The 27,178-nt window shown below is 48.4% G+C and overlaps 1 long non-coding RNA gene across 1 annotated transcript in view; it reads left to right on the forward strand.

Annotated features, from left to right (window-relative positions):
• The first annotated feature begins 1,029 nt into the window (after positions 1-1,029).
• Positions 1,030-27,178, forward strand: part of LOC115093247 — a 40,687-nt gene continuing 14,538 nt past the window's right edge. Inside the window, exons 1-2 of the long non-coding RNA XR_003857246.1 lie at positions 1,030-2,381; positions 26,500-26,862. This is a non-coding gene — a long non-coding RNA (uncharacterized LOC115093247). The remainder of the gene's footprint in view (positions 2,382-26,499; positions 26,863-27,178) is intronic.

The raw sequence follows: 27,178 nt of genomic DNA on the forward strand, positions 1-27,178 counted from the left end.
AACTCCCTTATCGAGCTAGCCACCAGAATTGACCGGCGACTTCAAGAAAGAGTTCAGGAAAACCTAGGAGCTAGAAGACGCCTGACCACCTCCTATGCTCAATCTCTTCCTCCCACGAACACCCGAGAAGTGTCTTCCAATGAAACAACCACTGAAGAACCCATGCAACTCGGCAGAGGTCCCCTGTCTCCTGCAGAATGTCAGAGACGGCGTAGAGAGGGACTTTGTATTGTGGAGGATCCGGCCATCGCATTGCAGGCTGCCCTATCCGGCCAGGAAACTCCAAAGCCTAGGGTCCATGGGGGGAGTAACCCTAGGTCTTACATCTCCAGCTCCCCCACTCACGTTACAAGTTACCCTCACGGTTAATGGACATAAATTCACCACCTTGGCCTTAGTGGACTCCGGTGCTGGCGGAGAATTTATCCTTCAAGAGATAGTCGACCAATTACGGATTCCTACCCAACCCTGTCCTAAGCCATTAATCGTCTCATCTATTCATGGGGATCCATTACCAGGGACTATTACACATCAGACTGAACCTCTGGATTGTCATATCACACCGGACCACTCGGAACAGATTACTTTTTACGTACCCAGGAAAGCCATTCATCCGGTGGTCCTTGGCATTCCGTGGCTACAACGTCATAATCCTCAATTTGATTGGACTGTTTTAAAACTTACGCAGTGGGGATCCAATTGTCTTGGAGCATGTTTAAGCGAGACTTCTCGCACACAGAGTTTCATTTGTATCTCTGGCCTAGGGAAATTACCCTCCCAATATGAACAATTTGCGGACGTATTCTCCAAGGAGGCCACAGACACCTTACCTCCACACCGTGAGTTTGACTGTGCTATCAATTTGATTCCGGGATCCACGCCACCTCGAGGGAGAACATATCCATTATCTGCTTCAGAGACTCGAGCCATGTCCGAATATAACCAGGACAACTTACAGAAGGGTTTCATCCGAAGATTTACCTCCCCGGCAGGAGCTGGATTTTTTTTTGTCAAGAAAAAAGATGAGACGTTACGACCTTGTATTGATTTTAGGGGACTCAACGCTATAACCATCAAGGACAGATACCCGTTACCCCTTACTGCGGAATTATTTGACCGGTTACAAGGAGCTCGAATTTTTTCTAAACTCGACTTACGTGGAGCATATAATCTAGTCCGGATTCGTGAAGGCGACGAATGGAAGACGGCTTTTAATACCTGGGACGGACATTATGAATATCTAGTTATGCCGTTTGGCTTAACTAACGCTCCGGCCGTCTTCCAGCACTTCATTAATGAAATCTTCAGAGACTTACTCTATATCTGTGTGGTGGTCTACCTAGACGATATATTAATTTTTTCTAAAGACTTACAAACTCATCGTCAACATGTTATACAGATTTTGCAACATTTACGAGATCATCAATTATATGCTAAATTGGAGAAATGTGTTTTCGAGACTGAATCCTTACCTTTCTTGGGATATATTATCTCCAAGCAAGGTTTTCAGATGGACCCTGCTAAATTGAGATGTATTCAGAACTGGCCTCAACCTACTGGGCTACGCGTACTTCAAAGGTTTCTCGGATTTGCCAATTATTATCGTAGTTTCATCAAAGATTTTTCCAAGCTAGCTGCACCTCTTACTGTGCTCACACATAAAGGAGCTAATGTTAAGAACTGGTCAGTTGAAGCTACAGAAGCATTCCAAGCCCTTAAAGACACGTGCCCCCCCTTTGATGTCATCAAAATAGGCCAGTAAGGAGCATGTTTTGGGATGTGGCTATGACAAACTTCCTGTGTCAAAGCAGTGGGGCTTGTACCAGATGTGACCATTGATTGGCTAAGAGGGAGGATCAATGGGCAGGGATTAAACCAGAAGTGAATGCTGATTGGCTCTGCCAACCTGTCAAAACAAGTTTGACAAAGGCTATGTTCCTTATTCAACTGACAGGGGTTATAGAAACAGGAAAAGGTTCCACTTTTTAAATATGCAGGTTTTCTAAAATGCCTGTGGGATTATCATTGATGTTACTGCCAAGTATCTTGGGTCCTGTCATGATTCATACATTTTCGCTCAGTTTGGACTGGCTAAAGTCTTTGAGAGCAGGTAGTTAAGCAATAGTGGGTTCCTAGGTAAGTAATTGCTTCCTAACTTTTTCAGACATCTCATTGCATGAACTTTTTACAGTCAGGTGATGTGAACCAAGAGAGTATGCTTCACATCGTGCTTCTCACCCTTACCTCCTCTTACCTTGTTCCAGGCACTTCATCTCTCCTCCCATCACTTATCTACTGACAGTGTATGGTCCTTGGATCAGAGGCATAGTGACCTGCCTTCTCTAGCACTAGCTGCCCTACTGCAGCCCTACTAAAGAGAGGTGATACATGAGTTACTATTAACTGTCAAACAACTAATTTGAAAACCCCCCAAAATTAGGTGTTTTCAAATCTCAACAATTGTCTGCACACTCATTTATTTCTGATATGCATAAATCACAAATAATAAGTTATGGTGATGGAGATCTTTATATTGTTACGTTCTGTGTGACTTGAACTATAGTGGGCCCCTGGGTTATGATAGTATAGACTCCACCCACAGGGAGGAGCCCTGTGGGCACTCACCACAACAGGCGGGGTCTCAGCAGTGATGGATAACAGAGGAGAATAATCTTTATTGTACAGCCAATAGGCCGGAAGCCGATGGTACAGTTGCATAAGACAGGATGGATCCGGTAGTGGCCCGCAAGCGGGGTAACCCGAGAATCCGTGCCACAAAGGTATAGGAGCAGATTCCGTACTCACACCGAATCTGTGATAGAAGATGACGATCAGGCACTGAGGAAACCCGGAACTGGAACAGCTGGAGTTGTCCGAGGGTGGTGCAGGAACTCACGGAATGAAGTAAGGAAGGCAGCAATGACTCTCCAAGGAGCGGATAGCCCTGAGTGCGGCAAGGCCCCCGAGGAGCAGGTTCCTAGGTCACTCAGTTAGGACAGCGAGGCGAAGTCCCAAAATGGCAGAACTAGCAGGACAGGAATCCTTGCTAACTTGTATTGCTAGAAGTCAGCTGAGCTTAAGTATTGTGAGCAGATGACATTATGCGGTGGGGACGCCCCCGAGGTTCCCGCCATGACGTGTTTAAGAAGGGGTCAGGCGCATGCGCGCCTTAGGTAACCCCCAGATGTAAGATGGCTGCCGGGAGCATCCCACGCCGTCCCGGGCGTGCCATGAGGGTCGGCATGTGGAAGCGGAGGCCGCCATCCTCCCCAGACTCGGAGCTGAATAGAGGAAGCAGGTGAGCAGCAAAGGTCGCAGCCGCCTGTGACCGACGGGTGCAACCAATATTTCATACCTGTACTGACCACTTTTTCAGGTCTATTTATACCTGACCAGTATATATATTTTTAATCATTGGTATCGTGTGTTTTGTTTTTTTTATAAATCTAGTGTCTCCTGTGCTATGTGTGCAAAAAAGCTGTGAATTACTTATCTTATTTAAAGGACAGTGTTACTGCTCTCTTCACTCTGTGGCTTATACAGCTTGCCTGTCTTCCAGCTTGTAATGCTTAAACACCTTCCTGGCACGATTAACACTATCAGTCGTCACTCTGACTCACTTGTCCGTCGACTAACCCTTATCTTTTAATAATACTTTCTATCAGACACATTCCTTTTGTAACATATACCACTCAGACACAGATGTTGGCAGAATAAGGCCGCAGCTTTTATTTATACATCATATCAAAACCTTCCTGGGTACCTGGGCCAGTAAGATGAGTCCATCACTGCCCGCCGTTGGGACCAAGCAAGGCAGCATTAAGCCATGGCCCCCCGCCTTGTCCTTGAGCAAGGGGGACCCCGCCCATCGGCGCCTTCCACGCCGTCACCTTTTGCGCTTCCCCCAACGCTAATCAATGCTAGTCAATAAGGCAGCTAGTAAGCAGTAGGTAGTGTGTATATTTTTAAAAGTCTGTAAGGCAGCTAGTAAGCAGAACTGAGTATTTGTATTTAAAAAATGGCGCCAATAGCCTTTGAACTTACTATGTCAAAGGGGCTACCGGTACCATTGGTCAGCCCCTGTCACATGGTAGGAGCACAAGATGGTGCCGGCCATCCATTGCTCCTACCATGTGACAGGGGCCGACCAATGGCACCGGTAGCCCCTGGGACATAGTAAAGGCAAAGGCTATCGGCGCCATTTTGATTACTGGCAACCGACGGCCCGAGTGCAGGAGGTTGCTCCCGGACCCACACTGGACCACCATGGACTTTTGGAAAGTCTTGTGGGGGTCAGGAGGGTCCCCCAAGACTTGCCAAAAGTCCCTGGTGGTCCAGCGGGGGTCCAGGAGCGATCTCCTGCAATCGGGCCGTCGGCTGCCAGTAATCAAAATGGCGCCAATAGCCTTTGCCCTTACTATGTCACAGGGGCTACCGGTGCCATTGGTCGGCCCCTGTCACATGGTAGGAGCACAAGATGGCGCCGGCCATCCATTGCTCCTACCATGTGACAGGGACCGACCAAAGGCACCGGTAACCCCTGTGACATAGTAAATTTTAATTCCCATTCGAAAATCCCTCAACGAAACCCTGCAGTACTGGGAAACTTGTCTGACCTCCATCAACTCACTCCTCTCCAATCTCCACCTTGCACTCAACACCTCCAAAACTGAAATCCTTATCCTAACAAATCAATCTTCCGACTCGATCCACCATATGATCCAAAACGCCTCACAAGCTCAATCACTACCACATAGTGTCAGAGACTTAGGAGTTTACCTAGACAACCAACTAAACTTGAAATCCCACATTAAATCACTGCTAAAAGGAGGCTTCTTTAAACTCCAAACCCTCAAAAAATTGAAGCCCCTCCTTCACGCCCATGATTTCCGCACCGTCATGCAAACCACCATGTTATCCAAACTCGATTATTGCAACGCCCTTTTCCTAGGCCTCCCAGCCTCTACTACTAAACCTCTTCAAATCCTCCAAAATGCCATGGCACGTATCCTAACAAACACAAGAAAATCCGATCATATCACTCCCATACTACAAAATCTCCACTGGCTCCCCATTGCATTCCGTTCCCAATACAAAACACTCACCATCCTACATAACGCCCTATACAAAAACAGCTCCCCCTGGCTTGAAGATATGCCTCAATTCCGGCAATCGAACCGCCCCACCAGAAACGCCCTTGCCGGCACCCTCCAAACCCCCTCACTCAAAATTGGGCACCTCACCGCCACCAGGGAAAGAGCCTTCTCTATCGCGGGCCCCTCCCTCTGGAACTCCCTCCCGGCCAAACTCCGACTAGAACCATCCCTGAGCCACTTCAAAAAAGGAATAAAAACATGGCTGTTTAAACAGGCCTACCCCAACTCCTCTCAACCCTAGGCCTCCCACGCATGCAGGAACCTGCTTTCTACATACAGCCCGTCCCACCTTTCCCACCCTGGTAACCCTTCCAGCACCACCCCATGCTCCCCCTAACTCCCCCCCTCCACTCCCCCACCCCCCCCCCCCCCCGCCTTTTAGCCTCTTCAGCCTCCCCCCCCCCGCCTTCTTTACCATATCATTCCCTCCCTTACCTCTACCTCCCCTTTCGCATATTTTCTCCCCCCCTTTTCCCTCTCCCCTCACCCCTCCCCCCAACGCTGTAAATAAGTTCACATATGTAATATGTAATTTTAAACCCATATCTTTCCAATTAAGTTATCCATGCTTGCTTTCTCTTTTCTCTCGTACTTCGCTTTTTACCTTGTTCTTTTTATCCAATTATTATCCAGTTTCTCCCAGTTAAACCCCCTTGTTCAATGTAATTTCCTTTCTCAGTTAATTGTGAACCGACATGATGTGTCCTACGAATGCCGGTATATAAAATGTTAAATAAATAAATAAAAAAAAAAAGTAAAGCCAAAGGCTATGGGCGCCATTTTGAATACTGGCAACCGAGGGTGTGAGTGCAGGAGATGGCTCCCGGACCCCCCCGCTGGACCACCAGGGAGTTTTGGTAAGTCTTGGGGGGGTCAGGATGGTGGGGGGTTGTAGTTAATTCAATTTTAGCCAGGAAACAAATAAGAATTAATGCATGAACGTATCAGGGGCCCCCTTACCGAATGCAACGTATCTGCCCCCGACGAATACGAATCCTGAATGCAACGTATGGCATCACTCTGTACATCCCTATAAGGCTATGGTGAAAAATTACAAAATTGTAGAGATCAAATCTGGAGCCCGCAAACTGGCCTAGAATCCGGGCCACCGATTGACAAAATTCAAGCAGAATATGCCAAGCTAGCGACAGCACCTAGCCCGTGTCCGATCCTGCTGCCGCCAAGCTCTGCAGGCAATATCTCAAGACGAAGATGATACAACTCCTAGTGAACTATCTTCTATATCTCAAGATTCACTTATCTTCAATACAGAAGACAAATTAGAACTCAAGATCACAGAGATTCTGGATGTTTGTAAAAGAGGCAAAATTTTTGAATACCTTCTAAAGTGGGAAGGTTTCGGCCCCTAAGTGATCTCTTGGGAGCCTCAGACTAATATCCTGGACAAAGAGATGCTTTGTCAGCTCCACCTTGCGCATCCTTCAAAACCTAAGCCTGGTACCTGAAGAGGAAATCGCCCTTTGAAGGGGGGTACTGTTGTGTCCATTGGTTCCCGACGCCCTCTCTCCACCCTCCTTACCTCTTTGGTGCCTCCGTCTTCGACCGCAGGAAGATTGGCTGCCGTGGCGTCCTCCTGCCGAAGTCCTCCGGCGTCCCTGGACTGGCTAGACGCTGCAACCTGCCATGTTTCCTGGAGGTTTAGGGGCGCGCGCACAGCGCGGCCCCGACTGAAGTACCGGCGATGGCAGAAACCTCAGGGGCGTCCCCCTGAGATGACGTCACCCGCAACGATATATAAGGTCTTAGAATTTGCTAACAAATTGAGTTAGCAAGGAATGGAACGGACTCGCTTTGGATTCCAAGCTACTCTGCCTCCTCGGACTTACCAGGGGTACCCGCTCCTCGGGGACCTCGCTCTCTCCTTTGTTTTTCAGGTGACAGTCTGGAACCGGTACTCGCTCCTCGAGGGCCCTTGTTCCCAGACTTGCTCAGTATTCACTTCTGCCTGGAAGTCATCGCTGCCTACTACATCTGTGAGTTACCATTGCTCTCTCAGAGCTTTCCCTGGAATCAGGTACTCGCTCCTCGAGGGCCTATACATTCCAGCTCCTGGGCTTCTATGAGACATTGTGTGAGTGTTACCATCAGGTTCTATCCATGAACCCTGCATACCCTGCCTACTCACTATATTTCAGTTTCTCTACAGCTCAGCCTCCAGGGAACACTGTTCCAGTATCTGAGGGACTACAACCCAGCCGGGCATTCCAGCTCACTACTGCCACCTCTGGTGGTTCAGTATACTGTCTAATAAAATAACTAGTGTATGTCTGTCTCCTAACTCTGAGCCTGACCTGTGGTCCATCTCGGGATCTTCCCCCGGGGGTGTGATCGTCTGCCACTGGTCCAAGGATCCACCCACAACTCTCCTAAATAACAACAGATTGCTAACTCCTATCTGATTGATACTCCCAACAGATAGCAGCTCCTAATAGAAATCCTTCACAGTTTTGGTCTTCACCACTTCCTCCGGAAGGGCATTCCGTGCATCTGCCACCCTTTCCGTGAAGAAATACTTCCTGACATTGGTTCTGAGCCTTCCTCCCTGGAGCTTCAAATCATGACCCCTGGTTCTGGTGATACTTTTTCCAACGGAAAAGGTTTGCCGTTGTCTTTGGATCATTAAAACCTTTCAAGTATCTGAAAGTCTGTATCATATCACCTCTGCTCCTCCTTTCCTCCAGGGTGTACATATTTAGATTCTTTAATCGCTCCTCATAAGTCATTTGATGAAGACCATCCACCTTTTTGGTCGCCCTTCTCTGGACCGCCTCCATCCTGTCTCTGTCCCTTTGGAGATACGATCCCCAGAACTGAGCACAGTACTCCAGGTGAGGTCTCACCAAGGACCTGTACAAGGGGATAATCACTTCCCTTTTCTTACTCGATATTTCTCTCTCTATGTAGTCCAGCATTCTTCTGGCTTTAGCTATCGCCTTGTCACATTGTTTTGCCGACTTCAGATCATTAGACACTATCACTCCAAGGTCTCTCTCCTGCTCCATGCACATTAGACTTTCACCCCCCATCGAATATAGTTCTTTCGGATTTCCACACTGTTGCAACCGTCCCTTCCCGATGGCTTCACTCCGCCTACCTTTCTTTCCTGGCACCTTCCTCTTGCTGTTAATGGACGCCTGGCTGCCGTGGCGTCTGCCTGCCGTCCTCTTCGGCGTCCCCGGACCAGCCTCCCGCCATGCTCCATTTGTATCTTAGGGCGCACATGCCATGCGGCCCTCACTCTTATTTCCTACTTGGTGCGAACCTCAGGGGCGTCCCCCTGTGATGACATCATGCTGTCTGGATATTTAAAGCCTACTTTGTTTGCTAGCCTTTGAGTTAGCAAGGGGATTCCTTACGGATGGGATTCGCTCTCCATACCCAGCTTCTCTGCCTCCAATCTATTATTGGACTCTTAACCAGGGGCGGATTGGCCTATCGGGGGATCAGGCATCCCCCGGTGGGCCGGTCGCTCCAGTCACATGGTCTGCCATGCGCGGCCGTGACAGAGCCGCGCTCGGCAGACCACGTGATGTGTCCTGGGCCGGCCTGGGCAGCGAATACCCGGGCCGGTCGTCCTCGGGAATCCACCGCTAACGGGGTACCTGCTTCTCGGGGGCCTCACTTGCTTTTCAGGTCACTATCAGGAAACCGGTACTCGCTCCTCGAGGGCCCATGTTCCCTGACTCGCTGCCTGCTCCTACCTTCTCTTCTGCCTGGAAGGATTCGCTATCTTCAACACCAGTGAGTACTACCATCTTCTCCTCAGAGCTGTTCCCTGGAACCAGGTACTCGCTCCTCAAGGGCCTGCCTCTGTTCCAGCCCTGGTGCCATCTCCTATGTGGAACCGCTGTGTGAGTACATCACCTTCAAGCCTCTCAGCTCTCAGGAATCAGGTACTCGCTCCTCGAGGGCCTGCTCTCCCTATCCTGGGGTTCTCCATACTGAGGCTTGTGCATATTCCACTGTACTCATTATTCTTAGTTCTTTCTACTACAGCACTGCTACCGGAGGAGTCACTGTTCCAGCACCTGAGGGATACTAGCCCAGCCGGGCTACTTCAACTACTCACCACTGCCACCTCTGGTGGCTTCACCACATTGTTTAATAAAAGATCAGTCTCTGTGTTTGTGTGTCCTAAGCTGAGCCTGACCTGTGGCACCTCATGGGACTGCCCCCTGTGGGCGTGGTCAGCTGCCACAATGTCCAAGGGTCCACCCAAACCTCACTAATTATAACACACACCCCATATGCATGACTCTGCACTTCTTGGCATTGAATCTCAGCTGCCATATCTTTGACCACTCTTCCAGCTTCCTTAAATCCTGTCTCATTCTCTCCACTCCTTCCGGTGTGTCCACTCTGTTGCAGATCTTAGTGTCATCCGCAAAAAGACAAACCTTACCTTCTATCCCATCCACAATGTCTCTACTAGTCCTATACAAACCTTCTGTAAATGGTGTGACATTTACCCCACTACCATAGGTACCGCTACCAATAATCACTTTAACTATCTTTCCTTGTAATCGCTTTCCTGCTTCTTTCATTGTTCATATATTCTTTCCTGTGCACCATTTTCTGAAATCCCTTTTTTCAGTCACTACTTTGGAAAACCAAACCTGCCTCTTTTTTCGCTTACTTTTATTTACTTTCCTAACATAGCAATTAGTAGCTCATTCTATAGCTCCTTTAGTTTAGCCCACCATTCTACTTCACAAAGAATTTTCTACCCTGCAAAGCCTTAATATACGCCCCCATTTTAATAACACTAGTACTCCTGAAGTCAGAGATTTAGACTTTTGTATGATGACTCTCTGCTTAGATCTTACATTAAACCATACCATCTGATGATCACTGGAATTCAAGTGACTACATACCGGAAAATTAGAAACACTTTCGTTTTTAAGTTCCAAGTCCAGATCACCTCCCTCCATGATGGGTTCTGTTATCATTTGCCTGAGTAGAACCCCTTGAATGATGTCCAGAATCTCTTTTTCTAACCTATTTTCACAGATGGGATGCTCTAGTCGTAATCCAACATATTAAAATTTCCCACTAGCAGCATTTCCCCTTTCACTGCAGTCTTATGTATACCTTTGACTAGATCACTATCCAACTCACATAGCCTCTTCATTTCACCTCTGTATTAAATAAATTTTCAAAAGGAATATCACAGTACAAAGTTTGTGTCCCATTTGATACATATACATCACTGTAATGAAACAGGGGGGTTTGTATTTGTGCATTATAATTTCTTGTTTTGTCTTGTGTGTTCTCCTAAGAGACAGCTCATTTCCTATGACTGGCCTGCAGGTAGAGTTTGACATCTGCACTGTAATAAAACACAGGACTTGGTATGCTGACTTGACTCAGAATGAGGCCTGGACAGCATATACATATCCCAGTATTCTTGAGGAAACTGTGAAATTGTAATATCCTGCAGTGCCATTGGCCAGAAAAGATTTACTAGGCAGAAGTTCATTGGTCAGAGAACCAATGCTAGTACTTTATGCCCTGATTGGCCTTTTAGACATAGAACTAGCCCTGAATGTGCTAGAACTCTCTAGTCTCAGCTAGGAGTACAGAGAGAGCAGATCTCTGTGCTGAGACCCTGCTCCAACTTTTGTGGGCAGCACATTTCTTGAAGCTCTTCAGGCACTGAAAAATATTTAGCTAACTGTTATTGTTTAATCCTTGTTGTTTTACCTGTTCCTGTTTGCAAGTTGAATTTTTTTTCTGTTCACTGTTCTCACTTAAAAAACAACAACTCATTAGTTTGTTAATTCTGCCTGCCTTGGACTGATTAATAATCTAGTATTTTATTTATGTGGTCTGTATGTATAACCCCTGGATTTTGTGGGTTCCCAGTGTCATTAGAACCCACCAAGGGATAGCTTGCGGGTGAAGTTCTTGCCCAAAGGCAAGCATGACCCAGTTGACAGGTGGGAGGCTGCCAGTGTAGGAGCAAATATGCAAGTGCTGGAAGGGCTGGGCAGTGCTTTTCAGGACGCTCAGATTAGCCACAGGATTAACCCTGAATGAGTGCTGGGTTAATACTGAATATTATGTGATAATCACCTATCATCTATGTCATCTATTCTTGATTGTCACAGTACTCTGGTGTCCATTTATTTTTTTTCTCTATTATTGGTATTTCTTGGCATGCTTATCGTACTGACAATTTCCTTTGTAAATACCTAGCAATTCTCTCTCTAGCCCAGACTGGAACACAGAGCACTAACTGATGTGCTCCCTAAAGGCTATTTGTCTTAACTCAGGATGGAGGAGAATTATTTGATAGTGTGCCTTGATTACAGAGTCCCATCAGCTCATTACAACTGAACAGTCCCTTTAATTTGCCAATAAACCAAGTCAATTTGTCATTGTTCATCATAGAAACAGGCTTTTGTTTTGTGGATTGAAATGAGGGTTTAACAATTAGCTGTTATTGTCCTCTGAATAGTTTTTCCTAAATAAGGAATATTTTTAAACAAGGAGAAAAAGGATCATTTGTACACATTCAGGGCTGTACTTAGGAGGGCCAAATAGGAGCAACTATCCTGGGCTTTACACTTTTGGGTGTCCTAGGCCATCATAGTAGCTCCATCCCAATACTATAATTTCCTGTCAGTTTGATGATGGAGCCATGCACCTTAGCATTCCAGGACCTTGCTGCAGTTGATTTGCTCCAGGCACCACACACTCCTAAGGTCGGTCCTCCTCACATTCACCAATTTCCCCCTTGGATACCATCTCAACTTGACAGTGCATTTCCACTGTAGGCCAATAGAGAATCTTTTTTCATGTCAGCACCATGGATAGCAGAAACTATCAGGGTCATTCATCTAAATGCGTTATGGCTTTAACGCATTAATGCCATATCGCATGCCATAGTAACACTAGCACAACTCATGAATGCAAATTTTGGAAAGGGGCGAGATTAGGGAGGGGTTTGGGTGGGATTTATGAAAATGAGAGACAATATTGCATGGTTTTAATGCCGGAAATAACTACATCTTTTCCCATGGCGTTAAACTGTGTGATATGCCTGAAATGGAAGGAGTGAGAGAGAGAGAACCTCTGGGGAGGCCCTCACAGTGTGCAACTATTTATATGCCTATAGGAGGGGCATCTAATAGCTCGAAGTGAGGTGGTGGTGGTGGTATAGGGGCAGATTTTGATACCTATGCACGGGCGTAGATTTGTGCGTGCAACCCGATGCGCAGAAATCTACATCCGATTGTATAACATGCACACGCAGCCGCACACATGTTATATAATCCGGGGTCGGCTCATGCAAGGGGGTGCACACTTGTGCACCTTGCACGCGCCGAGCCCAAGGGGAGCCCTGATGGCTTTCCCTGTTTCCTTTGCCCCCCCCGCACCTTCTCCTCCCTTCCCCTACCTAACCCGCCCCCCAGCCCTACCTAAACCCACACCTAACCTTTGTTTTGCAAGTTGCGCCTGCTTCTGGGCAGGCATAGGTTGTACGTGCTGGACAAGTGATGGCGTGCAATCCCTTGGCCTAGAGGCCCTAAGGAGGCCTCTGGCCACGCCCCTGCCCCGGACCACCCCCACACCACCCCTTTTTACAAGCCCCGGGACATAGGCGCGTCCCGAGGCATGCACTCGTCGCTGGGCCTATGCAAAATAAGCTCTGCATGCATAACCCCTCTATGCGCGTAAGGCTTTAGGGGCCAGTTTTCCATGCATAGTGAGAAGTACGAACAGCACAGTACACTTTGGTGAAGACTTGATGTCATTTGCACCCTAGCTTGATGGACTGTATAACAGGGTACCATCAAGCTAGACTGAGATAACATAGCACAAAATTTCATCTTTGTGAGACTTTCCTCACTCCTCCCTCGTTCCATGTACTTTCTAACTCTTTTTCCAAAAGTTACTGTAACTGTTTTTCCCCTATTCAATGTAAACCGATGTGATATTCCCATGAATGTCGGTATAGAAAAGTTTTAAATAAATAAATAAAATAGATGTCAAATCTTCACTGAGGTGTATTGTACTGTTCGTATGTCTCACGCTACATGGAAAACTGTCCCCTAAACCCTAAACCACCACCAACACCTCACCTCGAGCTATTAGATGCCACTTCTCTTGGCATATAAATACTTGACTAATAGGAGGGCCTTATAGATAGGTTCTCTCTTTCTCTCTCTCTCTTTCTCTCTCCAAAAGGTTTAGGGGTAGATTTAAAAAGAAGCATGCACAGCCTACATGTGCGCACACTACCTGGCATGTGCACATGTACGCCCAATTTTATAACGTGCGCAGGCGCGCACGTTATAAAATCTGGTGTCGGCACACAAGAGGGTGCACAATTATGCACCTTGTGTGTGCCGAGCCGTGCTGCCTTTCCCCATTCCCTCCCAGGCCGCTCCGAAATCAGAGCGGCCTGGAAGGGAACTTCCCTTCCCCCTAACCTGACCTTCTCTCCCCTTCCCCTAAACTTTCCTCCCCTGGCCCTAGCCCTACTCTAACCCTTCCAAAAATGATTACCTTTTGCGCCTGTCTCTGGGCAGGCGCAAGCTGCGCATGCCAGCCGACTGCCGGTGCGCAATCCCAAGCATAGCGACAAATGGCCGCTGTGCCTGGAGCCTCTGACCCCGCCCCTACCCGTCCCCTTCCTGCCCTGTCCCCTTCCCACCCCTTTAGTAAAGCCCCGGGACTCACCTGCATCCCTGGGCTTTATGCACATCGCTGGGCCTTTTGAAAATAGGCCCAGCGCACGTAACCTTTTAAAAATCTGGCCCTTAGTACATTACCAATACAAAGCAGTATGTTATCATGTGGTACAGAGTTAAAAATAACAGTAACAAAGTAGCTCATGACAACTCCCCTACAACCATGTAAATTACTAACCAGAATATCTATCCTACTAACTTATTGTCCCCTTCCTCAGTTGAGATGTATAAGAACATCACCCTTGATTCATATGACCCTATTGAGTTCTTCCAAAGTATCTACCATACCAAAGTGTGTTAGACCAATTTATGTTCCACTGTAATGACCTAAAGGACAAATATTACTTTTGTAAACCATTGTGATCTTCACTTGGAACAATGGTGGTATTTAAAATAAATAAATCAAGAGATCCCAGGTAAGGAGAGCAGGCGATTGTTTTAATCCTTATTAGTTGTCATTACTGAGTATAATTTGATGTTTCTACTGTTTTGAAATATTTTATTGTTTTTTTGGGAAATAGAACATTTTTAAATTTTTGGATGTTTTATTCATCAGATGTTTTGAAATATTTGAAATATTTTATTGATGTTTAGGAAAAATTAGAACAAATTTATGCAAGCATTTTAAAATATTGGATGTTTATCAGCTGTTTTGACATTTATTCTTTTTATTAGCATCACTTTAATATTATGAATGATGTTTTATAGCTCTTGATTTTATTGCTTAATGTTTTGAGAGGAATGAAGATGTTTCTGTTTTTCCATTATTGCACTGTATAATACAGTCAGGTTTGTAGTTTCCAGTACAGTTTTTGATGGCATATTTCTATTCTGTATTTGGTGAGTTTTTTCTGTATTTTAAAGGTCCAGTTCTTGTGTAATTTTAATTCTTGCTGTAAAAATGATAATACTTATCACTGGCTTTTACAGCATTATTGTTATACTTGTACTTGGTTTGTGGGCCCTTGGGTCGTGGAGAAAGCTGACTCCCACAGGGAGTAGTCACAGGACACAGGAGTCAGAGAAATATTTATTATACAGCAAAGAGAAACCCGAGGAGCGGGTTAGTAAACTCAGCACCTGTTTAAAAATCCACCCCAGTGGGGTAGATTTTAAAAAAGGGCGCCCTCGCGTACTTTTGTAGGCGCATCAGGCGCAAACAAAAGTACGCTGGATTTTAGTAGATACGCACGTAGCCGCTAAAATCCCGGATCGGCGCGTGCAAGGCTGCCAATTTCGTGTAGCCGGTGCGCGCCGAGCCGCGCAGCCTACCTCCGTTCCCTCCGAGGCCGCTCCGAAATCGGAGCGGCCTCGGAGGGAATTCGATTTCGCCCTCCCCTCACCTTCCCCTCCCTTCCTCTACCTAACCCACCCCCCCGGCCCTGTCTAAACCCCCCCCTACCTTTGTCGGGGGATTTACGCCTCCCAGAGGGAGAAGTAAATCCCCGCGCGCCAGCAGGCTGCTGGCGCGCCTAGACGCAACCCGGGGGCGGTTCCGGAGGGCGCGGCCACGCCCCCGGACCGCCCCAGGCCGAAACCACGCCCCCGGGCCCACCCCCGAAACGCCACGTCCCGCCCCGAAAACGCCGCGCCGATCGGCCCCGCCCCCGACACGCCCCCTCGAAAAACCCCCGGACATACGCAAGTATTTTAAGAAGAATTTTGTTAAACTATAACAGTATAAATTCTTACTCTTTTGTTTATCTCTTGGCTTTTGGTATGGTCTTTTGTCAGATTTCTTTGGCATATGCTGCTCATGGTCTGTTATGTAAAAAAAACCAAAAAACATGGTAATACCTTTTCTTTTACACATCTGTATCTTCAGAATCTTTTCTCTTTCTTTTGGAAATAGGTTCATTTGCATCATTTTCACATTCTAAAAATTACTGATACAAAAACACAGGGTCACACATGCTTTTGATGTTTTTGTAATATAGATCTCTGCTTCATTGGCTGTTATGAAGGAAAAAGAGAGACATTTGGGACATAGACGTTAAGGAAAAAACTGTTTCTTACCTTCATTTGTATTATTGTCAGAAATGTCTTGGGGTTTTGTTTTTTGCTCTGAGGCCTTGCTGCATCCCGGTTGTTGGTCTATGTTCAACTCTGTGTTTGTTTTTGCAATATATTTTTGTTCTAATGATAAAACAGACAAACACTGTTTTTACTACTGTTTTTTACAATCATATCTAAAAAAAGATACATTAAAACTATTAACTCACCTTTCAGTTTTCTTTGTTGCCTCCGTTTAGGAAGTATAATAACACTAGGGGTAATATTCAAACAAATCTTCTCTAATACTTTACTAAGATACACACCAAGAGAAGAACTATATATAGTTTCAACACTTTTATTATTTAATGCACCTATCTAGACATTTAAAAACTATCTAACACGCTCACACCCATACATCCACCACTCATTTCATATAAAATCCAATGAACACGTTTTAAATCTGTATCCTTCATACAATGATATTATATTGCTCTATTAAGCTTATTGCACTATTACATTTTTTAACAAGTTTTGAGGTTTGTTGGTGGTTATGCCCTTATGACGGTGATAAAAGGGTATAGCCAGTGACCAGAAAATGTTCAGCAGTTAAAATGCTGATTTGATTTTATATATATATATATATATATATATATATATTTATTTTTTTTTTTTTAAGTGTGAAAGTGACATCTGCCTATAAATTAAAGGATGAGCTGGGGGGGGGGGGGGGGGGGGGAGAGGAATGGGAGGGTTGGGAAATATAAACACACAAATATCTGTTTGTTGCCTGCCTTTCTGATGGCTAAAACTAGAAGCTGCACAGAGAGAGGAATAACCTGTAAATAAAAGGAGATTGTGATGCTCTTGTACAGGTCCTTGCTGAGGCCTCACCTGGAGTACTGCGTTCAGTACTGTGCTGTATCTCAAAAAGGATAAAGACAGGATGGAGGCAGTCCAAAGAAGAGCGACCAAAATGGTATGGGGTCAGCATGAGAAGACTTATAAGGAGAAGCTAAAGGATCTGAATATGTATACCCTGGAAGAGAGGAGGTGCAAGGAGATATGATACAGACTTTCAAATACCTGAAAAGTTTTAATGATGCACAATCATCAAACCTTTTCCATTGACAAGAAATCAGTAGAACTAGGGATCATGAATTGAAACTCCAGGGAGGATGACTCAGAACCATCAGGAAATATTTCTTCATGGAGAGAATAGTGATTGCCTGGAATGACCTTTTGGAGGATATGTTGAAGATTAAAACAGTGAAATAATTCAAAAGGGCATGGGATAAACACTGTGAATCCCTAAGGCTAGAGGATGGAAATAAGAAAAGAGTGCATAGGGGTAACTTGCTGGTGCGGGGGTTATACCTTTAACCAATAAGCCTTGATACTGTTAATGCAACTCCCTCATTGCTCTCTGCTTCAACAGCAGGGGGAAAAGGGGAATTGGATTCAGACAGCAACTAATGAGGGCTAGGGATGTGCAGAAGGAAAAAATGTGTTGCTATTCGGTATTCGTTGCGCCGGGACCCAAATCCGTTGCATCAGTTTTCGGGGAAACCCGATTCGTCCATTAGTTGCATTCGGTATTCATTTTCCATTAAAGTTGGAAAAACAAAAAAAACAAACCACCACCCCAACCCTTTAAATTGAATTAACTACAACCCCTCACCCTCCTGACCCACCAAAGACTTGCCAAAAGTCCTGGTAGTCCAGCGGGGGTCCTGGAGCGATCTCCTGCACTCGGGCCATCGGCTGCCAGTATTCAAAATGGTGCCGATAGCCTTTGTCCTTACTATGTCACAGGGGCTACCGGTGCCATTGGTCGGCCCCTGTCACATGGTAGGAGCAATTTTGAATACCGGCAGCCGACGGCCTGAGTGCAGGAGATCGCTCCAGGACCCCCGCTGGACTATCAAGGACTTTTGGCAAGTCTTGGGGGGTCAGGAGGGTGGGGGTTTTATTCGTTAATGATATGTTGCATTCATGGGGGTTCGCCATACGTTTCGTGGACCCACGAATGCAACAAATAGGGACCTATATGTTGCGGATTGCGAATTTGTTCAAAACGAATGCACATCCCTAATGAGGGCTCTGACTTTTACGGCCTGGGGAACAAATAAGAATGGGAGTAACTTGCTGCTGCGGCTTTTACTGTTGCGATCCCGGGTCGGTCCCGGGATCGCCACCCACCTGGTCGAGTGTTGGCGCGGGCCCCGCGCTCCCCGGGCCTCCCGGGGCCTCGGCTGCCGCAGGCCCGGCGTCTCCCCACCTCGCCCGGGCCTGCAGCTACTTCTGTTCCTGCCTCCTTCCCTCGCCGGAGCAGCCGGCGCCTCACGGCGGTAGGCCCCGCCCCCTAGACGCGCGCGCGCGTCTCAGCTATAAATTTAAAGGGGCCAGCGCGGGAAACCTGGGGGACGCCTCCTAGTGACATCAGACGCTGCAGGGTACTTAAGCCCTGCAGCTGGATCAGGACGTCGCCTTGCAACGAGGTTCCCAGGCTTGCTCCTGTCTTCTGTTGCTGCGTTCGTGCTGTCGTGTCTTCCTTTGGCTCCTGACTCGGATTGGCTTACGGATTTTCTTGGCTCCTGACCCCGGACTGGTATTTGGTATCTTCTGGCTCCTGACCTTGGACCGGCTTGCGTTGACCCCCTGGCTTCTGACCCCGGACCGGCTCTTACGTTGATTCTCTGGCTCCTGACCTCGGACTGGCTGACTGCGATCCATTGATTCCTGACTCTGGACTGGCGAGGCAACGACCCTTCGGCACTCAACTTGGACCACAGCTGACCAGGCCCCCGTGGGCCCTCCTAAGTCCCAGCGGTCGGGTTCCTACGGGTCTCCTCCTGGGGGGACTCCGGCTTCCAGGGTGAATCTCCTAAGGTCCCAGCGGCCGAACTCCTACGAGCTCCTCTCGGGGGAGGATCGGCTTCCAGGGCGAAGGTTCCTTCAACAAAGTGCCAGCGCCTTCCTCACCTCCTTCCTCGCCAGAGCTCTTGGTCGCATAGAGCCCCAGAGTTCCACCTCCGGCCAGCCACTGATCTGTCCTCTCCGCCTCCCGGTCGGGGTCGCTGCTGGAAACACCTACAGCAGCTCCTCTTCTGGCTCCGATCGGCCCAAGGGTCCACGAATCCAACAGATTGCAAGGCCATGGACCCGGCGGACCTCGCCGGCCTAAAAGCCATTCCAGGCATAGCCCCAGAAGTTGCAGCAACAGCAGTCCTGTCTGGATACGTTGATGTCTGCCGTACAACGCCTGGCGGATCGTGTAGATGGGAACCCCGCAGTTCACTCCGCAGCTTCCACTTCTCAGGTCAACCCGGTCTCTCCTGTCCCGGTACAGATGCCAGCACCTCCTAGGTACTCTGGAAACCCGAAGGCGTGTCGGGGGTTCCTCAATCACTGTTACATCCGTTTTGACCTCCTGCCCGCACAATTCACCACGGACCGTGCGAAGACGACCTACATCATTTCCCTTCTGGATGGGAAACCACTGACTTGGGCTTCCTCCCTTTGGGAACGCCAAGATCCTCGCCTAAATACCTGTGCAATTTGTCAAGGCATTCCGGAGGATCTTTGACGAGCCATCTCGGGCCTCCACCGCCGCCTCTGAACTACTCCAGCTGAAGCAAGGTAATCGCCCCCTAGAGGAATTTGCGATGGAATTCCAGACCCTGGCCACCGAGCTGGCCTGGGGCGAAGATAGCCTGCAATGGCATTTTCTGGAGGGCCGTGTCCCCTCGGCTCCAGGATGAAACTTGCGGCCCGGGACCTTCCAGACGATTTACAGGAACTCATCGAGCTGGCTGGACGTGTGGATCGGCGCATCCAGTCGTCGGTTCCGAGGAGCGTAGGTCCACCCAGAGGGCCTTTCCGCCCGTCGAACCACGCCACCCCGTGTTCGTACCCCTCCGACCGCGGCAGCTGCCTCCCCGTCTGAAGAAAACCATGCAGCTGGGTCGGGGTCCTCTCTCGGCCGAGGAACGAAGGCGCCGACGGTTCACAGGGACTATGTCTCTACTGGGTGGGGGTAACGGGCATTTCCTGGCGGCGCTGTACCGAGCGTCCGGGAAACGCCAGAGACCTAGAGTCAAGAGGGGAGTTGACTCTAGGCAGTATCTCTCCAGACTCCCCCATGCACGGTTTCCAGCTAAGCTCTCGCTCCCGGGAGGAGGGTCGACACCAGGCACTAATAGACTCGGGCTCTGGGGGAATTTTATCCTCCGGGACCTGGTACAGCAATTGCACCTCAAAGTCTTGCCGCAGGAGCCTCCGTTGCGAGTACTCGTCCATCCAGGGGGTTCCCATTCCTGGCTCCATCACCACTTGTACGAGGCCCTCTTCAGCTGCAGGTCGGGCTCCTTCATAAAGGAGGAGATCTCTTTCCTCATCCTGGAGAGATCTATTCACCCCCTCATCCTCGGACTGCCCTGGCTAAGAAAACCATCGCCAGTCATAGACTGGCACTCGCTTCAGATTACGTCGTGGGGGCCAGCCTGCTTCCACACTTGCCTCCCTGCCTGTCCGCTTCAGACGCTTCCACTCCTTACAGCCCGCCGCTGACGGTACCGGCCTCCGTACCAGGCCTTCAAGGATGTCTCTCGAAAGAAAAGGCTGAGTTTGCTCCCGGACATCGCCCGTTCGTACTGTGCGATTTGACCTGCTGCCGTATACCACACCTCCTCGTGGCAGGTTTACCCCATGTCCCTGCCTGAGACCAAGGCCATGTCGGCCTACAATCAAGGAGAATCTTGGACCGAGGATTCATACGGCCGTCCAAATCCCCGGCAGGGGCCGGCTTCTTCTTTGTTAGCTAAGAAGGATGGGTCCACTGCGGCACTGTTATTGACTACGGGGCCCTGAATCAGATCACCTGCACGGGACCGCTACCCCTACCCCTCATTCCAGAGCTCCTGGATCGGTTACAGGGATCCCGCATCTTCTCCAAGTTGGACCTCAGAGGGGCGTACAACCTCGTACGAATTCGACCAGGAGACGAGTGGAAGACCGCTCTTAACACCAGGGACGGCCATTACGAGACCCTCGTCATGCCATTTGGACTCTCTGACAACGCCCCCCGGCCGTGTTTCAGAACATAATGAATGAGGTATTGCGCGATCTACTATACACATCAGAATTGTCTACCTCGACGACGTCCCCTAATCTTCTCCCAGAACCTGGAGGAAACATCGCCAACATGTACGCCAGGTGCTGCTAAAGCTACGAGAGAACAGGCTGTACGCCAAGCTGGAGGAAATGTCAGTTTGAAAAGGAATCCTTGCCCTTCTAGGGTACATTGTCTCATCGACCGGTTTTCCGTATGGACCCCGAGAAAGTCGCAGCGATCCGGAAGTGGCCCCAACCCATGGGTGTAAAGGCGCTCCAGCGCTTCCTGGGTTTCGCCAACTTTTTACCGCCACTTCATCCCGCAGTATTCCAGCTTGGCTGGCCCCCCCTGACGGCCCTCACACGCAAGGGTGCTTGATGCCCGAACTTGGCCTCCCACCGCCATACAGGCCTTCCAGCCCTCAAGGAGGCCTTCCTTCAGGACACTTGTCTCCGACATCCGGATCCCGCACGCCCGTTTTTGTGGTAGAAGTGGATGCCTCCAGGTGGCCGTAGGGGCCGTACTGTCCCAGATTTCTAGTGTGGGTAAGCTCCGGCCGTGTTGTCCTATTTCTCCCGGAAATTTTCGCCTGCCGAGAGGAACTATGGTATCGGGGACAAGGAGCTACTGGCCATTAGTTGGCCTTCGAGGAATGGCGCCAGTGGTTGGAAGGGGCTCAACACCCAATTGTGTTTATACCGATCACAAGAACCTGGCGTATCTATCTCAAGCACAAAGGCTCAACCCCAGGCAGGCGCGCTGGTCCCTCTTTTTTAGCCGGTTCGATTTCTCGCTCCGATACCCGACCAGCATCCAAAAATATTAAGGCTGACGCTCTCTCCCGCACCACTGAAATAGAAGATTCTTCTGAGCCTCCTCAGTAATATTAGAATCCGGCAAAAGTCCAGTTGGCAGCCACCGAACTAGTACCCGTTGGTAGGACGGTGGTTCCTCTCCGCTCGAGGAAAAAAGGTGCTAGCTTGGGCACACGACTCACTGACTGCGGGTTCATCCGGGAATCGCTCGGACGCTGGAGCTTTTAACCGAGTTTTTAATGGTGGCCCGCGAGTTGAAGGAGGATGTCCGCCTGTATGTCCAGTCATGCCCCACCTGCGCTCAGCAACAGCCGTTACCAGGACGCCCCTGGGGCCTTCTCCAACCTCTCCCGATACATACGGAACCATGGACGCATATTTCCACGGACTTTGTGGTAGAGCTGCCGCCATCCCAAGGGGATGGAAAACGGTGGTTTGGGTCACCATTGGACCGCTTTTCGAAGATGGCCCATTTCGTGCCCCTAGCCAAGTTGCCTACAGCTCCGGAGTTGTTAGCGGAGTTGTGTCATCCGACATATCGTTCGGCCTGCATGGGCTTGCCGCAAACAACATCGCTTCAGACCGGGGACCCCAATTTACGGCGAAATACTGGCGGGCGCTCTGTCAGAAATTTTGGGGTTCAAGTAGACTTGACCACGGGCGTTTCACCCTCAGGGCAACGGCCAAGTAGAGCGCACGAACCGAACCTGAAGATGTTCCTGCGAGCCTTCGTAAGAGAACAGCAGGGACAACTGGGCTACTCTTCTTCCGTGGGCGGAGTTCTCTTACAACCGCCATCGACACTCCGCCACGCAACAGCCTCCCTTCAAGATGGTATATGGGAAAGTACCCAAGCACCTCTCTCCGCTGTCTGTTCCTACGCCCTCTGCCCGCAGCGCAATTGACCGCCAGTCAAATTCAGCAGCTTTGGCTCTCCACTCAAGAGAAGCTCCCGAGGTTCCCAGGCTTGGCTCCTGTCTTCTGTGCTCCTGACCTTGGAACTGGCTGACGGCGGATCCATTGATTCCTGACTCTGGACTGGCGAGCAACGACCCTTCGGCACTCAACCTTGGACCACAGCTGACGAGGCCCCCGTGGGCCCTCCTAAGTCCCAGCGGTCGGGTTCCTAAGGGCTCCTCCTGGGGGGACTCCGGCTTCCAGGGTGAATCTCCTAAAGTCCAGCGGCCGAACTCCTACGAGCTCCTCTCGGGGGAGGATCGGCTTTCCAGGGCGAAGGTTCCCTTCAACAAAGTGCCAGCGTCCTTCCTCACCTCCGTCCTCGCCAGAGCTCTTGGTCGCATAGAGCCCCAGAGTTCCACCTCCGGCCAGCCATCTGGTCTGTCCTCTCCGCCTCCCGGTCGGAGGTCGCTGCTGGAAACACCTACAGCAGCTCCTCTTCTGGCTCCGATCGGCCCCAAGGGTCCACGAATCCAACATTTACTACCCTTAACCAATAAGCCTGATACATTTGATGCAATTCCAACATTGTTCTCTGCTTCCACAGCAAGGAATAAAGGGAAATTGGATTCAAACAGCAACCAATGAGGGCCCTGACTTTTATGGTCTGGGATAACTGATAAGCATGGGGGTAACCTGCACGGTGCAGCAGATACTACCATAAGCTGCTGGGCAGACTGGATGGATCATTTAGTCCTTTTCTGCTGTCATTTCTATGTTTCTATATTTCTATAAGGAGCACATGTGGGTATGTATTTCTATTTTATGCACTTAAAGCCTGACCAAGTCTTTACCCCCTTATAGGGTAAGGAATCTGCATTTTCCATGTTCAGGATGTAGCTATGGGGGGCTTCACAGCTCTGTGCCACCTCAAATTTAGCTCAGACCCCTCCCTAGCAGCAGGGTCATGTCACATCTGAGTCAGGCCTTAAAGATACAGCAGTTAGAAAGCTTGGAGACACTGCCATTCCATGATTTTCTGTGCCCTTAAGGAGGCTAACTTGAACATGGTAACACTGCCCTTGGACTAGTCTTGTAAAAGTAAGAGGACATCAGTCTTTCTGTTTACTTTTGGCAGGTGATTATCCCCTCTTCTCATAGCACCTTGAAAGTTCAGGAATGCCTGGCCTAGGTGGAAGCCTATTTATATAATTGTTCTTCATCATGCACATTTCACAACGCTGCAAAATCAAAGATTTCCCACAAAAGAATGAGGAAGAAAAACTATATAATCCTGGTGGACAGAGGAGAAACAGTGACTATAGCAGCAAAATATGTGGTATCTGTTGTGTTCGTGGACCCTTGGGCTGAGGCAAGATTGGCTGACCCAGGCACAGCAGAGGACTGATCAGGAGCTTCACCTTTACCAGCCCACATTTCCCTTGGGTTGAGCCTTTGGGTTCCGGGACCAGTAGTACTTAGGCAAGGGTCTCTTTTGATGACAGAATAGGTGGTCCAAGGCAAGGCTAAGGTCATAAACCAACAGCGAACAGACATGTCAAGGGTATAGGTGAGAGTCAAGGGCAGGCGGTAGTCAGGCATATCCAGAGTCCAGGCGGAGGTCAAGGGCAGGTGGCAGTCAGGCATATCCACGGTCCAGGCAAAAGTCAAGGGCAGGCGGCGGTCAGGCATATCCAAAGACTAGGCGGAAGTCAAGCAGGCGGTGGTCAGGCGTACCCAGATCCAGGCGGAGGTCAAGGACAGGCAGTGGTCAGGCGTACCCAGAGTCCAAGAGAAGGTCAAACAAGGAATCCATCCGAGGAAGTGTAGGAGGAATGGATAGGGCTGAGACAGGCAGGCAAGGTAGGCAATGAGTGGGACAGGCTGAGATGAAGACTGGAACAAGCTGGGATGAAAGTTAGAACAAACTGAGAAGCAACACTCACTACTCATGTAGTTGATCATGTTACTGAGGTGAGTTGCTTCTGGGGAGCTTCCCCAAAATAAACAAATGTCCCCTGGGGGTCTTGGTAAACCCCACCTATCCCAGGGCCACCTGTCAAAATGGCCCCACAATAAAAAAGTAAAAAAGTTTTAGAAATCATGTGGTGACACCCTGCCCTCTATCTAACCCCCTCCCCTTAGCACAATCCCCCTGCCCCAAGCAAAAGACTCCCTATTCTAGTATAATCTCTCCGGTTCCCCCCAAAACCCCTGCCCCCGGATTCCCTTTCCAAAAAGAACAAGTTCTTGGTGGTCTAGGGTAGGTTCCCCTGTTCAAAATACTTCCTGGTGGGCTAGGGCCCCCCTCCTGAGCCCTCTCCCCCACCCCATACCTTATATGAATCACTGGTGTTGCAGTAGCTCCGAGCCCGGTCAATTCCATTTTTCAGAATTGCGCTGACCGGCCTTTGCCTCTACTATTTTCTGTACATTGTTTCCCATCCAGAAGTCATAGAAAACAAAAGTTTTGGCCAAAAGCTGTTCTATTTCAAAATTGTAAAAGAAATCTTTTAAGACTGTGACACCTTTTGTGGATCAATTTTCAACAGCCTGGTTGTGAGGAAGGTACTCAGGCCATTTTATCTCATGTACATTGCACCAGTTCTTAAAAGAAAAGAACTCATGTGGCTTCACTCTGAAAATCAGCAGGGGCAGATTGCACCTGCTGTTAGTGTGGGTGGCCATAGTGGCAAATTGCAGTGGTATTTTTGTAAACCCATTGTATGTGCACTGTTCCCCCACACACTGCTCCCCCTCCCCACACACACACACTTAAACTCACCCACAGGAATGCCTCCTTTTATTTACTGTTTTTGCAATGTTACCCATGCATACATTTAGATGCATCTGAGAAGGGCACTTTACAATCAGACAATGTTACCCAGGTAAATATCTGTTTATCTGGATGCGAATTGCCTTCATGCACTTTTGCTGATAATGGCATTACTGCTCACATGCTTCAAACTTGTACTAAATCAACCGCATTTCCGAGAATATACTATGCAGTAATGTTTTGGATGGATTATAAATATTTATGAGTGAACACATTTTACCAAGCTTTCCTTGAAGTGATAATTTTATATAAGCCAACTTTCTGTTCTTTTGCTTTGTGCTACTCTTTTCTACCAGCTGCAATCTGAAAAGGCAGGAGACTAAATTTAAAGCACCAGGGACACAAAGATGACCCAACATATCCTAATTATAGACTTGTGCATTTTAAATATTTAGGTATTTCAAAGAACTGTGCACCTAGCTGAAAAACTATCAGCAGTACATTGCCTGTGGGGTTTTTGGTAAATTGGGAATTAACTAAATTTAGTTCAGTAACAGTTAAGCTCATTTCAGCTCTTATCTTGCTCTTGTAGTGTGCAAAGCACACATGAAGATCCTCAGAGTTGTCTCCAAGTTTTCCAGAAGCAGCCATGACTCCTTCATCCTTGCCCAGATGGCACTGGCTTGAAATTCCACCACAGGAAAATATAGTGAAGGCTGGTTGCTCGATAAGTTTGAAATAGAAGTCAAACCAAAGCATAAGCTAAAATGTTAAAATGTAAGCTTCTAGGGTGGGTAATGAAAGTGGAATAATGCACACTTTCTGGTGCATGGTGCTAAAAGTGCATACTATTCTGCTATACAATCAAATGTTAGCTATCTAGGGTGGGTACATGTAAGCTCTCTGGTATGGGTACCAAAAGTGTTGGCTGAACTATGGGGTGGGTATCAATAAGTTGACAGCACAAATTATTTTGATGCCTGCACGCAGCAAGTTAATGGATTGTTCTATTTCCCATTTTTTGCAGGAGATGCTGGTTACAGCTGCAAGGCATGGCTGCTCATACCCCTATCTGTACTACATAGGGCAGCAGAAATCCGCTATAACAAGATACACAGGGTGGTCATAGAATGTACATTTGGCCTTTTGAAAAGCCGGTTCCGCTTCCTTGACCACCCTGGAGGAGCACTGCAATATTCATCAGAGAAAGTAGCGGATATCGTCATGGTGTGCTGTATGCTCCATAACATTGCCCTCCAAGATGGCATTCATCTAGACATGGATCCAGACCTGAGGCCAGAGCTGAATATGCTTGCACCTGCCGTGGACAGAGATAGTATGGCAAGGGGAAATGAGCTCAGTTGCAAGGTCATGGCGGACTATTTTGGAGGTATGTTTTTACATATGGTGGGGGAAGGGGGGAGTTGACAGGGGCAGGGACAGTTGTGTAGAAGAGATTCTTAACTCCAAAATGTGTCTCTTCTCATCAGCATGAACCCCAAGGAAGATGAATGCCAGAATTACACACTGTGGCCATCTACCATTTTTTTTTAAATCTGTTTTTAATCTGTTCTAAATTTTAACGTGATTTTAATAAAAGAAAAATTTTAATGACTGACTGGTCTTCCTCTTCATTGATGTGACTCCATTTTATCACAGGCCTGTCATCCTTGGGCCAGAGTTTCCCACATCAGTGTAGAAATCCC

The sequence above is a fragment of the Rhinatrema bivittatum genome, chromosome 6 (genome assembly GCF_901001135.1).
Source record: "Rhinatrema bivittatum chromosome 6, aRhiBiv1.1, whole genome shotgun sequence".
In the NCBI taxonomy this organism is placed as follows: Eukaryota; Metazoa; Chordata; class Amphibia; order Gymnophiona; family Rhinatrematidae; genus Rhinatrema; species Rhinatrema bivittatum.